The sequence below is a fragment of the Nerophis ophidion genome, linkage group LG06 (assembly GCF_033978795.1).
Source record: "Nerophis ophidion isolate RoL-2023_Sa linkage group LG06, RoL_Noph_v1.0, whole genome shotgun sequence".
Classification (NCBI taxonomy): Eukaryota; Metazoa; Chordata; class Actinopteri; order Syngnathiformes; family Syngnathidae; genus Nerophis; species Nerophis ophidion.
This window is the reverse complement of record NC_084616.1, coordinates 20,382,204-20,399,475: the sequence shown is the minus strand read 5'-3', so window position 1 is coordinate 20,399,475 and position 17,272 is coordinate 20,382,204. Positions and strand designations below refer to the sequence as shown.

The 17,272-nt window shown below is 35.4% G+C and overlaps 1 long non-coding RNA gene across 2 annotated transcripts; it reads right to left on the bottom strand.

Annotated features, from left to right (window-relative positions):
• Positions 1–5,865: 5,865 nt before the first annotated feature.
• LOC133554349 (uncharacterized) lies at positions 5,866–17,122 on the bottom strand. Of its 2 annotated transcripts, XR_009807100.1 has the most exons (5): positions 14,767–17,122; positions 14,416–14,688; positions 13,044–13,188; positions 12,754–12,958; positions 5,866–6,494 (listed from the first exon to the last, which is right to left on the bottom strand). It is a non-coding gene; the product is annotated as an uncharacterized LOC133554349 (long non-coding RNA). The 2 variants fall into 2 exon arrangements; XR_009807099.1 differs by having other exon boundaries at positions 14,416–17,122.
• Between the last annotated feature and the right edge of the window lie 150 nt (positions 17,123–17,272).

The following is a 17,272-nucleotide window of genomic DNA, read 5'->3' as shown; positions in this document are numbered from 1 at the left end:
GTCCATGTATTTGTTGTGTTTTTCATGTCTACGCACACATAAACACACATACAGTATGAGATGAGATCAATGAGATAAGGTATGGACAGGATAGAAACAGCTGTGGAAGTACTTAAAATGCAATAAATAAAGTTGCACTTGTTTTTTCAAAAGTGTTTGTTATTTAAAGGAATGAGTTAAATGCATAAATGACTGATTAATAGTGCTATTATGAAGTGTAATGTCAGCACTTTTTTTCTTCCTGCAATTTCAAATGCCCTTTTTAGACCAGTTGATCTGCTGTTTCTTTTCTTTTTCTCCTCTGTCCCCCTCTCCCTTGTGGCGGGGGTCCGGTCTGGTGGCCATGGATGAAGTACTGGCTGTCCAGAGTCAGGACCCAGGATGGACCGCTCGTCCAGAGTCGGGACCCAGGATGGACCGCGCGCCTGTGTATCGGTTGGGGACATTTCTGCGCTGCTGATCCGCCTCCGCTTGGTATGGTTTCCTGCTGGCTCCACTTTGGACGGGACTCTCGCTACTATATTGGATCCACTTTGGACAGGACTCTCACGGTTATGTTAGATCCACTATGGATTGGACTTTCACAATATCATGTTAGACCCGCTCGACATCCATTGCTTTCGGTTCCCTGGGAGGGGGGGAGGGGGTCGGGGGGGGGGGTGGGGGTTTCCCACATATGCGGTCCTCTCCAAGGTTTCTCATAGTCATCATTGTCACTGGCACCCACGTCCCAGTGGGGTGAGTTTTTCCTTGCCCTTATGTGGGTTATACCGAGGATGTCGTTGTGGTTTGTGCAGCCCTTTGAGACACTTGTGGCTATATAAATAAACATTGATTGATCGACTTGTTTTAATAAATACATACAGCTACCATGAATTGATTAACGTGGACCCCGACTTAAACAATTTGAAAAACTTATTCTGGTGTTACCATTTAGTGGTCAATTGTATGGAATATGTACTGAACTGTGCAATCTACTAATAAAAGTATCAATCAATCAATCAATCAATCAAATCAAAGCGTTTTAAAAGCATACAGAATCTGTTTAAAATATTAGTCACTGCTTAAAAGGACTTGAAAGGACTTGGAACTGAAAATGCAGGACTTGAGACTTTCCAGTCTTGACTTTGGACTTGACTCGGGACTTACCTGTCTTGACTCAGCTCGAGACTTGAGGGCAAAGACTTGAGACTTACTTGTGACTTGCAAAACAATGACTTGGTCCCACAACTGCCAGCCCGGCGTCTTTGTTTTCTGGCTGTCAACTGTCAGATTAGGCTGCTCGTCGGCTCCTCATCACCACTTCAAGATGGCGGCCGAATTTCTTGCGTCACAGCAGCCAATGCTGCCACTACTTATAAGATGTCTACATCAGAGAGACAACAATCATTTTAGTTGATGTTTTAAAATACCAACTTTTGGGTTGAATATGAGGAAAATAACAGTTACGAGTGGATCAATAAAGTATATTCTTCTCCGTTGTCGTTATGAGCAGAACCTGTGGACAACCCGGTTTCTGTGTCAGGACCGAACACGGCGCCCGGGAATATTAGGGGATATGGACCAATCAGAGAGAGTTTAACCAGAGACTCTCCTAAATGATTGGTCAAAAGCTTCTCACGTGACCGGCAGGCGTCGTGTTGTGTACCCACCGCGAAACCACGTTGACCATACTCGCTCTATACCAGGGGTCACCAACACGGTGCCCGCGGGCACCAGGTAGCCCGTAAGGACCAGACGAGTCGCCCGCTGGCCTGTTCTAAAAATAGCTGAAATAGCAGCACTTACCAGTGAGCTGCCTCTATTTTTTAAATTTGATTTATTTACTAGCAAGCTGATCTCGCTTTGCTCGACAATTCTGAGGGAGACAAAACTCAAATAGAATTGGAAAATCCAAGAAAATATTTTAAAGACTTGGTCTTCACTTGTTTAAATAAATTCATTTATTTTTTTACTTTGCTTCTTATAACTTTCAGAAAGACAATTTAAGAGAAAAAATACAACCTTAAAAATGATTTTAGGATTTTTAAACACATATACCTTTTTACTTTTTAAATTCCTTCCTCTTCTTTCCTGACAATTTAAATCAATGTTTAAGTATATTTTTTATTGTAAAGAATAATAAATACATTTTAATTTCATTATTCATTTTAGCTTGTGTTTTTTCGACAAAGAATATTTGTGAAATATTTCTTCAAACTTATTATGATTAAAATTCAAAAAAATTATTCCGGCAAATCTAGAAAATCCGTAGAATCAAATTTAAATCTTATTTCAAAGTTTTTTGAATTTCTTTTAAAAACATTTTTCTGGAAAATCTAGAAGAAATAATAAGTTGTCTTTGTATAAATATAGCTTGGTCCAATTTGTTATATATTCTAACAAAGTGCAGATTTGATTTTAACCTATACAAAACATGTCATCAAAATTGTAAAATTAATCTTAATCAGGAAAAATTACTAATGATAATCCATAAATTCTTTTTTTATTTTTTTCAAAAAGATTCGAATTAGCTAGTTTTTCTATTCATTTTTTTCGGTTGAATTTAGAATTTTAAAGAGTCAAAATTGAAGATAAACTATGTTTCAAAATTTTATTTTCATTTTTTTCATGTTTTGTCCTCTTTTATACCGTTCAAATAAGTGTTTTTTTTTTAAATCATTTATTCTCTACAAAAAAAAACCTTCCGTAAAAGGAAAAAAAATGTACGACGGAATGACAGACAGACATACTAATTTTTTTATATATATATATATAGATTTATTTACTAAAGGTAAATTCGCATTAATCAAATTAAATGATTATTATGCATTAATCAGTACCCAAGTAGTAGCTCTTGGTTTCAAAAAGGTTGGTGACTGTCCTGTTTGTGAGCATGCACTGCTGTTATGTGCTGGCTTTTTGTGGTTTTGCAGTGTTTTAATAAATCAATTCAAACTATCGATATTTCACTTTTCTTACACAAGCAACACATAGTGCTTTACACAAGATAAATTAATGAAAAAAAAGAGAAGAAAACACACATTAACTGAAACAAATTATAAAATATAAATATATGTAAAAAATACAATTTAAATTATACCTATATATATATATATATATATATATATATATATATATATATATATACCGATATAAAAACATACTATCGAAATAATAATAATAATAATAGTATTGATAACAATAAATACAACACAAAATATCACAATAATATGCTTCTTCTTACTCTTTGTCGGACACGTTGTGATTAGAAACTCGAACTACGTGAAATATGTGACAAAATCCTATTGTTACTGTGTGCATGTTCAAATAAATTTAAACAACATTAGCACACATGTTTGATAATGCATTACTACATTTCAATATAAAACACAAATGACCATTTCTATTTTATAACTGACAAATTTTTGCCTTATTCCTATTTCCTCATCATTTTTTATTCCTATTTCCTCATCATTTTTACATATTCTTAAACACAGAAATATTTAAAAAGTTTTGTTCCACTGTCAAATTTGTTGCATAAATGAATTATATACAATTTCCATATTACTTATATTTACTTTCTCTTTTTAGCATCCAACATATAATAAACACGAAGGTAAACACACAGCAGGTCTGGTTGTATCGCACATGATGTCACACACAACTAAACACTCTGCAGGTCTGCTTGTATCGCACATGATGTCACACACAGGTGAACACTCTGCAGGACTACTTGTATCTCACATGACATCACACACAAGTAAACACGCTGCGGGACTACTTGTATCGCACATTATATCACACACAAGTAAACACTCTGTAGGACTGTTTGTATCGCATATGATATCACACTAAAGTAAACACGCTGCAGGACTGCTTGTACTGCAGATGATATCACACACAAGTAAATACGCTGCAGGACTGCTTGTATTGCAGATGATATCACACGCAAGTAAACACGCTGCAGGACTGCTTGTATAGCACATTATGTCAAACACAAGTAAACACTCTGCAGGGCTGCTTGTATCGCACATGATATCACACAAGTAAACACGCTGTAGGACTGTTTGTAACACACATGATATCACACACAAGTAAACACGCTGCATGACTGTTTGTATCGCACATGATATACGAACAAAACACTCACTGCAGGACTGCTTGTTTCGCACATGATATCACACACAAGAAAAACACACTGTAGGACTGTTTGTATCGCATATGATATCATACTGCTTGTATCTAACATGATACCACACATAAGTAAACACGCTGCAGGACTGCTTGTATCGCAGATTATATCACGCAATGCTAAACACGCTGCATGACTGCTTGTAATGCAGATGATATCACACTAAAGTAAACAAGCTGCATGACTGCTTGGACTGCAGATGATATCACACACAAGTAAACACGCTGCAGGACTGCTTGTATACCACATGATATCACACACAAGTAAACACTCTGCAGGACTGCTTGCATCGCACATGATGTCACACTAAAGTAAACAAGCTGCAGGACTGCTTGTACTGCAGATGATATCACACACAAGTAAACCCGCTGCAGGACTGCTTGTATACCACATGATATCACACACAAGTAAACACTCTGCAGGACTGCTTGTATATCACACATGATATCACACATAAATAAACACGCTGCATGACTGCTTGTATCGGACATGATATACGAACAAAAAACTCACTGCAGGACTGCTTGATTCGCACATGATATCACACACAAGTAAACACTCTGTAGGACAGTTTGTAACACACATGATATCACACACACGTAAACACACTGCAGGACTGCTTGTATCGCACATGATATACAAACAAAAACTCACTGCAGGACTGCTTGTTTCGCACATGATATCACACACAAGCAAACACACTGTAGGACTGTTTTTTTCGCATATGATATCATACACAAGTAAACACACTGCAGTACTGCTTGTATCTAACATGATATCACACATAAATAAACACGCTGCAGGACTGCTTGTATCGCAGATTATATCACACAATAGTAAACACGCTGCATGACTGCTTGTAATGCAGATGATATCACACTAAAGTAAACACGCTGCAGGACTGCTTGTAATGCAGATGATATCACACACAAGTAAACACGCTGCAGGACTGCTTGTATACTCCATGATATCACACACAAGTAAACACTCTGCAGGACTACTTGTATCGCACATGATATCACACATAAATAAACACGCTGCTGGACTGCTTGTATCGCACATGATATACAAACAAAAAACTCACTCTAAGACTGCTTGTTTCGCACATGATATCACACACAAGCAAACACACTGTAGGACTGTTTGTATCGCATATGATATCATACACAAGTAAACACACTGCAGTACTGCTTGCATCGCACATGATATCACACACAAGTAAACACGCTGCAAGACTGCTTGTATCGCAGATTATATCACACACTACTAAACACGCTGCATGACTGCTTGTAATGCAGTTGATATCACACCCAAGTAAACATACTGCAGGACTGCTTGTATCGCACATGATATCACTTTCAAGTAAACACGCTTCATGACTGCTTGTATTGCAGATGATATCACACACAAGTAGACACGCTGCTGGACTGCTTGTATCACACATGATATAACACTTAAGTAAAAACGGTGCATGACTGCTCGTATCGCAGATGATATCACACACAAGTTATCAGTCTTCAGTAAAAGCTGGCATTCCTACTTTAAACAAAGCAGATTTTACTATAAAAACGAAAAAAAAAGGCCATTTGCCAGAATTTTACTGTAAAAAAAGTTGTACCATTTTTTATTTATTTACAATAATGCACTTACAGAATAAAAAAACAACAACATTTTACGGTAAAAAACTGAAGCTCATTGGCCACAATTTTATCATAAAAAGAACACGGGTACCATTTTTAATTCGAAAGTAATTTGGAGTAAAAAACACAAACATTTTATGTAAAATATGTTCAATTTTTTAAAAAGGACATATATAAAGTGCTCAAATTTGAAAAAAAAATGTAAACAATAAAATTAAAAAAGTTCTCAGATTTGTTTCCTTTGTGCTCATTTTCCCCCGCGTGTAGTCTCTAATTATACAGCAACGTTCCCACTCTGTCGGTGTGTGTCCGACATTCTGATCGGTCACGCGCGGCTCTTGCAGGAAAACAGGGCGGGTTTACTTCAAAGAGGCGGCTCCTTCACCAACCACCCCGCAGCCAGGGGGAGGAGCAGGAGGGGGCGTGTCCTTGATGGCTCAGGTGGTCATCACCTGAGGGCAAGCGAGTGTTAATGGGCATTCTGAGGAGCAGACAAGCACGGACTAGCAGAGGAAAGTATGCGGCCTGAAGATTCTCACACACGCCGATTTCGACGTGCGAGCGGCACGCCGAGTGTTCAAAATGGTCGCCGACAACAGGAGGATTTCACCCCGCGACTCTCCAACCGTCCTGTTGTGCTGTGGCCGCCTTCACGAAGCTCACATTTGACCCAGCAGTTGCTGAAATACATACAGAATGTATTTTACATGAAAAACAATGTAACATTTCTTAGCGTCTATGAGGCCGTGAACGCGTACAGCAAATATGATAATATGTTGATGATAATGAACTGTGACAAACATGTTAATGATAATGAAAGGTGATAATATGTTGATGATAATTAACTATGATAATATGTTGATGATAATGACATGCTATGTCGATAATAATGACATATGATATGTTGATGATAGTGTAATATGATATGTTGATGATAATGAAACATTATCATGTGTCAATGATAATGAAATATGATAATATGTAGAATATAAAGAAATATGATATAATGATGATAGTGAAATATGATAATATGTGGATGCTAATGAAATTTGATAATATGTAGATGATAAGGAATTATGATAACATGTTAATGATAATGAAAGATGATATGTCGCTAAATAAATATGATGTGTTGATGATGATGAACTATGATAATATGTTGATGATGATGAAATATGATCATATGTTGATGATAATGACATATGCTATGTTGATGATAGTGAAATATGATAATATGTAGATGATACAAAATTGTGATAACATGTTAATGATAATAAAATAGATGTTGATAATGAAATATGATAATAAGGTGATGATGATGAACTATGATTATATGTTGATGATAATGAAATAGGGTCATGTGTCAATGATAATGAAATATGATAATATATCAATGATAACTAAATATGATTATATGTTGATGAGGATTATATATGATATTTTGATGATAGTGAAATGTGATAATATGTTGATGATAATGAAATTTTATCATATATAGATAAAAAGGAATTATGATAACATGTTAATGAAAGATGATAATATGTTGATAAAGAAATATGATATGTTAATGATGATGAACTATGGTAATATGTTGATGATAATGAAACATGATCATGTGTCAATGATAATGAAATATGATAATATATTGATCATAACGAAATATGACAATATGTAGATGATAATGAAATTTGATATTATGTTGATGATAATGAAATATGATAACGTGTTGATGATATTGACATATGACAATGTGTGGATGATAATGAAATATGACAATATGTTGATGATAATGAAATATGATAATAAGTTGATGATGATGAATTATGATTATATGTCGATGATAATGACATATGATTATATATCGATGATAAGTACAAATGATAATATGTTGATGATAATTAAATATAATATTTTGATGATAGTGAAATATGATAATATGTGGATGCTAATGAAATTTGATAATATGTAGATGATAATGAATTATGATAACATGTTAATGATAATGAAAGATGATAATATGTTGACAATGAAATATGATATGTTGATGATGATGAACTATGATAATATGTAGATGATAATGAAACATGATCGTGTGTCAATGATAATGAAATATGATAATTTATTGATGATAATGAAATATGATAATATGTAGATGATAATGAAATATGATATTATGTTAATGATAATGAAACATGATAACGTGTTGATGATATTTACATATGACAATGTGTGGATGATAATGAAATATGATAATATGTTGATGATAATGAAATATGATAACGTGTTGATAATATTGACATATGACAACGTGTGGATGATAATGAAATATGATAATATGTTGATGATAATGACATATGCTATGTTGATGAAATATGATACTGTATGTTGATGATAGTGAAATATGATAATATGTAGATGATAAGAAATTATGATAACATCTTAATGATAATAAAAGATGAAATGTTGATAATTAAATATGATAATAAGTTCATAATGATGAACTATGATTATATGTCGATGATAATGACATATGATTATATATCGATGATAAGTACAAATGATAATATGTTGATGATAATTAAATATAATATTTTGATGATAGTGAAATATGATAATATGTGGATGCTAATGAAATTTGATAATATGTAGATGATAATGAATTATGATAACATGTTAATGATAATGAAAGATGATAATATGTTGACAATGAAATATGATATGTTGATGAACTATGATAATATGTAGATGATAATGAAACATGACCGTGTGTCAATGATAATGAAATCAATCAATCAATGTTTACTTATATAGCCCTAAATCACTAGTGTCTCAAAGGGCTGCACAAACCACCACGACATCCTCGGTAGGCCCACATAAGGGCAAGGAAAACTCACACCCAGTGGGACATCGGTGACAATAATGACCCAGTGGGACGTCGGTGACAATGATGACTATGAGAACCTTAGAGAGGAGGAAAGCAATGGATGTCGAGCGGGTCTAACATGATACTGTGAAAGTGTAAATATGATATTATGTTAATGAAAATGAAATATGATAACGTGTTGATGATATTTACATATGACAATGTGTGGATGATAATGAAATATGATAATATGTTGATGATGATTGAAATATGATAACATGTTGATGACAATTGAAATATGCTATGTTGATGATGAAATATGATACGTTGATAATTAACTATGATAATATGTTGATGGTAATGACATATGCTATGTTGATGATAGTGAAATATGATAATATGTAGAGGATAAGAAATTATGATAACATGTTAATGATAATGAAAGATGATAATAGGTTGATGACGATGAAGATGAACTATGATTATACAGTATGTTGATGATAATGAAATAGGATCATGTGTCAATGATAATGAAATATGGTAATATATCAATGATAACTAAAGATGATAATATGTTGATGATAATTAAATATGATATTTTGATGATTGTGAAATATGATAATATGTTGATGATAATCGAAATTTGATCATATGTAGATGATAAGGAATTATGATAACATGTCAATGTTATTTAAATATGATACAATGTTGATAATGAAATATGATAATATGTTGATGATAATGAAACATGATCATGTGTCAATGATAATGAAATATGATAATATATTGATGATAATGAAATATCATAATATGTAGATGATAATGAAATGTGATATTATGTTGATGATAATGAAATATGATATTATGTTGATGATAATGAAATATGATAACGTGTTAATGATATTGACATATGACAATGTGTGGATGATATTGAAATATGATAATATGTTGATGATAATTGAAATATGCTAGGTTGATGAAGATGAAATATTATATGTTGATGATAATGAAATATGATGATATGTTGATGATAATGAAATTTGATATGTCGGTGATAATAAAATATGATATTATGTTGATGATAATGAATTATGATAACATGTTAATAATAATGGCCTAGTGGTTAGAGTGTCCGCCCTGAGATCAGTAGGTTGGGAGTTCAAACCCCGGCCGAGTCATACCAAAGACTATAAAAATGGGACCCATTACCTCCCCGCTTGGCACTCAGCATCAAGGGTTGGAATTGGGGGTTAAATCACCACAAACGATTCCCGGGCGCGGCACCGCTGCTGCCCACTGTTCCCCTCACCTCCCAGGGGGTGAACAAGGAGATGGGTCAAATGCAGAGGACACATTTGGCCACACCTAGTGTGTGTGTGACAATCATTTGTACTTTAATCTACTTTAATAATGAAATATGATAATATGTAGATGATAATGAAATATCATAATATGTTGATGATAATGAAATATGATATGTTGATAATAATAAAGTATGATAATATGTTGATGATAATGAAATTTGATATGTAGATGATAATTAAATATGATATTATGTTGATGTCAATGAATTATGATAATGTGTTGATGATAATGACATTTGATATGTTGATGATAATGACATATGATATGTTGATGATAATGACATATGATATGTTGATGATAATGACATAATATGTTGATGATAATGAAATTTGATATGTAGATGATAATTAAATATGATATTATGTTGATGTCAATGAATTATGATAATGTGTTGATGATAATGACATTTGATATGTTGATGATAATGACATATGATATGTTGATGATAATGACATAATATGTTGATGATAATGAAATACGATATGTTGATGATAATGACATATAATATAATGTTGTTGATAATGAAATTTGATAATACTACTGTAGATGCTAATAAAACATGATATTATTTTGATGATAATGAAATTTGATATGTAGATGATAATTAAATATGATATTATGTTGATGTCAATGAATTATGATAATGTGTTGATGATAATGACATATGATATGTTGATGATAATGACATAATATGTTGATGATAATGACATATGATATAATGTTGTTGGTAATGAAATACGATATGTTGATGATAATGACATATAATATAATGTTGTTGATAATGAAATTTGATAATACTACTGTAGATGCTAATAAAACATGATATTATTTTGATGATAATGAAATATGATAATATGTTGAGGATATTAAATAATGATAACATGTTAATGATAATGAAAGATGATAATACATTGATAATGAAATATGATAATATGTTGATGGTAATGAATTATAATATGTTGATGATAATGAACTGTGATATGTTGATGATAATGAAATAAGATGATGTGTCAATGATAATGACATATTACAATATATCGATGATAATGAAATATGCTAATATGTTGATGATAATGACATGTGCTATGTTGATGATAATAAAATATTATATGTTGATGATAATGAAATATGATAATATGTAGATTATTAAGAAATTTGATATGGAGATGATAATTAAATATGATGTTATGTTGATGTCAATTAATTATGATAATGTGTTGACGATAATGACATATGATAAGTTCATGATAACGACATGATATGTTGATGATAATGAAATACGATATGCTGATGATAATGACATATGATATAATGTTGTTGATAATGAAATTTGATAGATGCTAATAAAACATGATATTATTTTAATGATAATGAAATATGATAATATGTTGAGGATATTAAATAATGTTAATGGTAATGAAAGATGATAATACATTGATAATGAAATATGATAATATGTTGATGGTAACGAATTATGATAATATGTTGATGATGATGAACTGTGATAATATGTTGATGATAATGAAATAAGATGATGTGTCAATGATAACAACATTACAATATACCAATGATAATGAAATACGATAATATGTAGATGATAATGACATAGGATTTTATGTTGATGATAATGAAATATGATAATGTGTTGATGATATTGAAAAATTACAATGTGTGGATGATAATGAAATATGATAATATGTTGATGATAATTGAAATATGATATGTTGATGATAATGAAATATGGTAATATGTTGATTATAGTGAAATTTGATATGTAGATGTTAATTGAATATGATATTATGTTGATGATAGTGAAATATGATAATATGTTGTTGATAATGATTTATGATGATGTGTTGATGACAATGAAATATGATAATATGTTGATGATAATGACATGGTATGTTGATGATAATGAAATACGATAAGTTGATGATAATGACATATGATATTATTTTTGATGATAGTGAAATTTGATGTGTAGATATAATGAAACATTTCATTATGTTGATGATTATGAAATATGATAATATGTTGATGATATTGAATTATGATTACATGTTAATGGTAATGAAAAATGATAATATATTGATAATGAAATGTGATACGTTGATGATATTGAAATATGATAATACGTTGATGATAATGAAATAGGATGATATGTAGATGATAATGAATACTGATATTAGGTTGATTATAATGAAATATGATAATGTGTTGATGATAATGAATTAAGATAATGTGTTGATGATAATAAAATATAATATGTTGATGACAATAACATATGACATGTTGATGATAATGGCATATGATATGTTGATGATAATGACATTTGATAATATGTAGATACTAATGTGAAATGGTATTGTTGATGATAATGAAATATGAGAACATGTTGATGATATTGAATCATGATTACATGTTAATGATAATGAAAGATGATAATATAATGATATTTTAATAGAATATGTTTATTAATGTGTACAGGGGGAAGGAGACGGCACAGACGAAAAGGATGTTGTTTAGCTCTATTTATTTATATATATATATATATATATATATATATATATATATATATATATATATATATATATAAACCATATTAAAAAATAAGAAAATAATATTATTAATAAACAAGAGAATGGAGTGTGTCTAATCTAAAAGTGTATGTGGTGTGTGACAATGTGTGGAGACTAGTTGTAGTGTGTTACCAGTAGTGCTGAACGAGAGGCTCAGAAGTCCGATTGGGGAAAGGCAGGCTTGTAGGTGTGTGAGCCCAAGCAGCGAGTTGGGGCAATAGCGAGGCGTCAAAAGTCCGTGTCTACGCGAGAGGTTGAGATCCAAGATGCAGCCAGGAAACCAGAGGGAACACGGGGAGACGAGACACACAGCTTGTGACGTGGGAACGGAGGCGGGCTGCAGAGAGTCGACAAGAAGAACACGAGACAAATAAACACGACAGGGGAGGAAACACAGAGATAGAAAGACAGGTTTGGCTTACCGTACAGGACAGGTAGCTACGTTCTGGCGCCGGATAGCAGGTTGTGCTGGTTTAAGAAGGCAGGTGTTCTGCTCATGATTGAATGCAGGTGTGCACCGGTGCAGCTTTTGCAGGAGTGGCGCGCGCAGGTGCGATCTTGGAGGTTCTCTCAGAAGAGTGCACAAAAATGAGAATTGATTCTGAATCGCATAACATGAGAATCGCGATTCGTATTCGTATCGATATATATATATATATATATATATATATATATATATACAGTAGCGCAAACAAGTATTTAGTCAGCCACCGATTGTGCAAGTTCTCCCACTTAATGATGACAGAGGTCTGTAATTTTCATCATAGGTACACTTCAACTGTGAGGGACAGAATGTGAAAAAAAATCCAGGAATTCAAGTTTTAGGAATTTGTAAATTATGGTAGAAAATAAGTATTTGGTCAACCATTCAAAGTTCTCACTGATGGAAGGAGGTTTTGGCTCAAAATCTCCCGATACATGGCCCCATTCATTCTTTCCTTAACGCGGATCAATCGTCCTGCCCCCTTAGTAGAATAACAGCCCCAAAGCATGATGTTTCCACCCCCATGCTTCACAGTAGTTATGGTGTTCTTGGGATGCAACTCAGTATTCTTCTTCCTCCAAACACGACAAGTTGAGTTTATACCAAACATTTCTATTTTGGTTTCATCTGAACCACATGACATTCTCCCAATCCTCTACTGTATCATCCATGTATCCATTTTGGTATAAACTCAACTCGTCGTGTTTGGAGGAAGAAGAATACTGAGTTGCATATCAAGAACACCACACCTACTGTGAAGCATGGGGGTGGAAACATCATGCTTTGGGGCTGTTTTTCTGCTAAGGGGACGGGACGATTGATCCGTGTTAAGGAAAGAATGAATGGGGCCATGTATCGTGAGATTTTGAGCCAAAACCTCCTTCCATCAGTGAGAGCTTTGAATGGTTGACCAAATGCTTATTTTCCACTATAAAATACAAAAAAATTCTTTAAAATTCCTACAATGTGAATTCCTAGATTTTTTTTCACATTCTGTCTGTCACAGTTGAAGTGCACCTATGATGAAAATTACAGACCTCTGTCATCGTTTCAAGCCCAATCGGTGGCTGACTAAATACTTTTTTGCCCCACTGTATATATATATAGAAATATATATATAGGGGTTCATGTTTTTAAACCTGTGCAAACATTTCAAATAGCAAAGCCATCATTACATGAACCCAATCATCGTCACCATGACAACCGTCAACTTTATCACCGCCCCTTTTCATTTAAAGAGTCATCACGAATTAACTCGACTTGGTCACTCTATTGATCCGCAGAATCATATTTGTAGGTGTTTGACTCACAGTGTAAGTCCACACGAGACCACCAGTGGGAGATCCACAGATCGTGTTGCATAGATGAGACTGTCTCTTGAAGGGGAAAAGTGAGGAGAAAAGTGAGATAGTGTGTGAGGAATTTGCCCGAGAGGAGAAAGCAAAAAGAATGTGAGTTGTCACTTTGATAGCTCAGCCTATCATGTGATCACATCTCAGCAGCCATTGCAACATCATTCTGGTGGTGTGCATAAATCACAGCGGAGGTCCCCGGAGAATCGTTGAAAAATGACAACTTGTGACCTGCAAGAAGGCCAAGGAGATCCTGGTCCAGATTTTTCCTCCTGAGGGCAAACGGGGAGGAAAGGGAGGCTCACTGACCTGCATGGAAGTTCCTCCAGGAGGAAGATTTACTGCGGTTGGAATGGCAGCTCCACACCTCGCCAGTAGTTCCGCCCACCCGTGGAAGCTCCGACGTCGCTCGTTAAACTTCCACTTTCATGTCAAGCGTCCTCACCAGAAGACACTTGGAACCTGTCCTTCAAAAACTTGTGACTTTGCACTGGGGACAAGTGGGCAAGTACACCTCTACATCCAGCAGATGGCACTACTCTGAAGAACGCCTTCAGTGATTCCACTTTGAAGGTTTCACCTTAACCCCCCGGTATTTTCACATGCTAGCTATCAACTCGGAAAGTTGAAACATTCCCGTTACACTTGAGTTGGTAATCAGAGCCAGGTGAGCCTTCTGATGGCCAGTCCTGAACTGGTTTGCCAACTGATTGCCAATCAGAGACAGGCAGGTGAGCATACTGATTGCCAGTAAGAGCCAAGTGAGCCGCCTGTTTGGGATTCAAAGTCAGGTGAGCCTTCTGATTGTTAGTCTTGAACAGATGGTCCTGCTGATTAGCCATCAGAGCCAGGTACACCTTCTGATTGTCAGTCTTGAACAGGTGGTCCTGCTGATTGGCCATCAGAGTCAGGTGAGCCTTCTGAATTGCCAGACCTGAACAGGTGGGCCTACTGATTGGCAATCAAAGCCAGGCGGGTGAGCCTCCCGATTGCCAGTCAAAGCCAAGTGAGCCGCCTGATTGGCATTCAGAGACAGGTAAGCCTTCTGATTGTTAGTCATGAGTAGGTGGGCCTCCTGATTGGCAATCAGAGCCAGGTGAGCCTTCTGATTGTTAGTCTTGAACAGATGGTCCTGCTGATTGGCAATCAGAGACAGGTAAACCTTCTGATTGCCAGTCTTGAACAGGTGGTCCTGCTGATTGGCAATCAGAACCAGGTGACCCTTCTGATTGCCAGTCCTGAACTGGTTTGCCAACTGATTGGCAATCAGAGACAGGCAGGTGAGGATCCTGATTGCCAATAAGAGACAAGTGAGCTGCCTGTTTGTCATTCAAAACCAGGTGAGCCTTCTGATTGCCAGTCCTGAACTGGTGTGCCTACTGATTGGCAGTCACAGACAGTTAGGTGAGCATGCTGATTGACAGTCTGAGCCAAGTGAGCCGCCTGCTTGCCATTCAAAGTCAGGTGAGCCTTCTGATTGTTAGTCTTAAACCGGTGGGCCTTCTGATTGGCAATCATGACCTGGTAAATCTTCTGATTGCCAGTCTTGAACAGGTGGGGCTTCTGCTTGGCAGTCAGGGCCAGAAAAACCTTCTGATTTTCAGTCCTGAACAGGTGGGCCTAATGATTGGCAATCAGAGCCATGCAGGTGAGCTTCCTGATTGCCAGTCAGAGTAAAGTGAGCCACCTGATTCACATTCAAAGACAGTAGAGCCTTCTGATTGTTAGTCCTGAGCAGGTAGGCTTGCTGATTGGCAATCAGAGCCAAGTAAACCTTCTGACTGCCAGTCTTGAACAGGTGGTCCTGCTGATTGGTAATCAGGGTCAGGTGAGCCTTCTGATTGCCAGTCCATAACAGTTGGTACTGCTGATTGGCAATCAGAGACAGGCAGGTGAGCATCCTGATTGTCAGTCTTGAACAGGTCGGCCTAATGTTTGGCAATCAGAGCCAGTCGGGTGAGCCTCTTGATTGCCAGTCAGAGCCATGTCATCCGCCTGATTGACATTCAAAGACAGTTGAGCCTTCTGATTCTTTGTCCTGAACAGGTGGGCTTTCCGAATGGCAATCAGAGCCAGGAAAACCTTCTGATTGTTAGTCCTGAATAGGTGGGCCTGCTGATTGGCAATCAGAACCAAGAAAACCCTCTGATTGTTAGTCCTGTGTAGGTGGGCCTACTGATTGTCAATCAGAGCCAGGTGAACCTTCTGATTGGCAGTCTTGAACAGGTGGTCCTGCTGTTTGGCAATCAGAGTCAGGTGAACTTTCTGATGGCCAGTCCTGAACACGTGGGCCTTCTGATTGTTAGTCCTGAGCAGGTGGGCCTCGTGATTGGCAATCAGAGCCAGGTGAGCCTTCTGATTTCCAGCCCTGAACTGAGGATCCCTCTTAATGTTAGTCCTGCACAGGTGGGCGTTCTGATTAGCAATCAGAGCCAGGGGAGCCTTCTGATTGCCAGTCCTGAACAGTTGGGCCTGCTAATTGGCAATCAGAGCATGGTGAGCCTTCTAAAAAATAGAATTTGTCCTTTTGACACAATTATCACGACTATCAGGTACTATTAAACTCTCTAAAACACTAGCAACACAATAGAAAGATAAGGGATTTCCCAGAATTATCCTAGTAAATGTGTCTAAAAACATCGGAATCCGTCCCAATGCATTCGCGTTTTTTTTTTAAACTTGATTAAAAAAAAAAAAAAATTCTAATCCGTCGCTATCAATATTCTCAAACACGAATCTTTCAGCCTCGCTCAAATTAATGGGGAAATTGTCGTTTTCTCGGTCCGAATAGCTCTTTTTGTTGGAGGCTCCCATT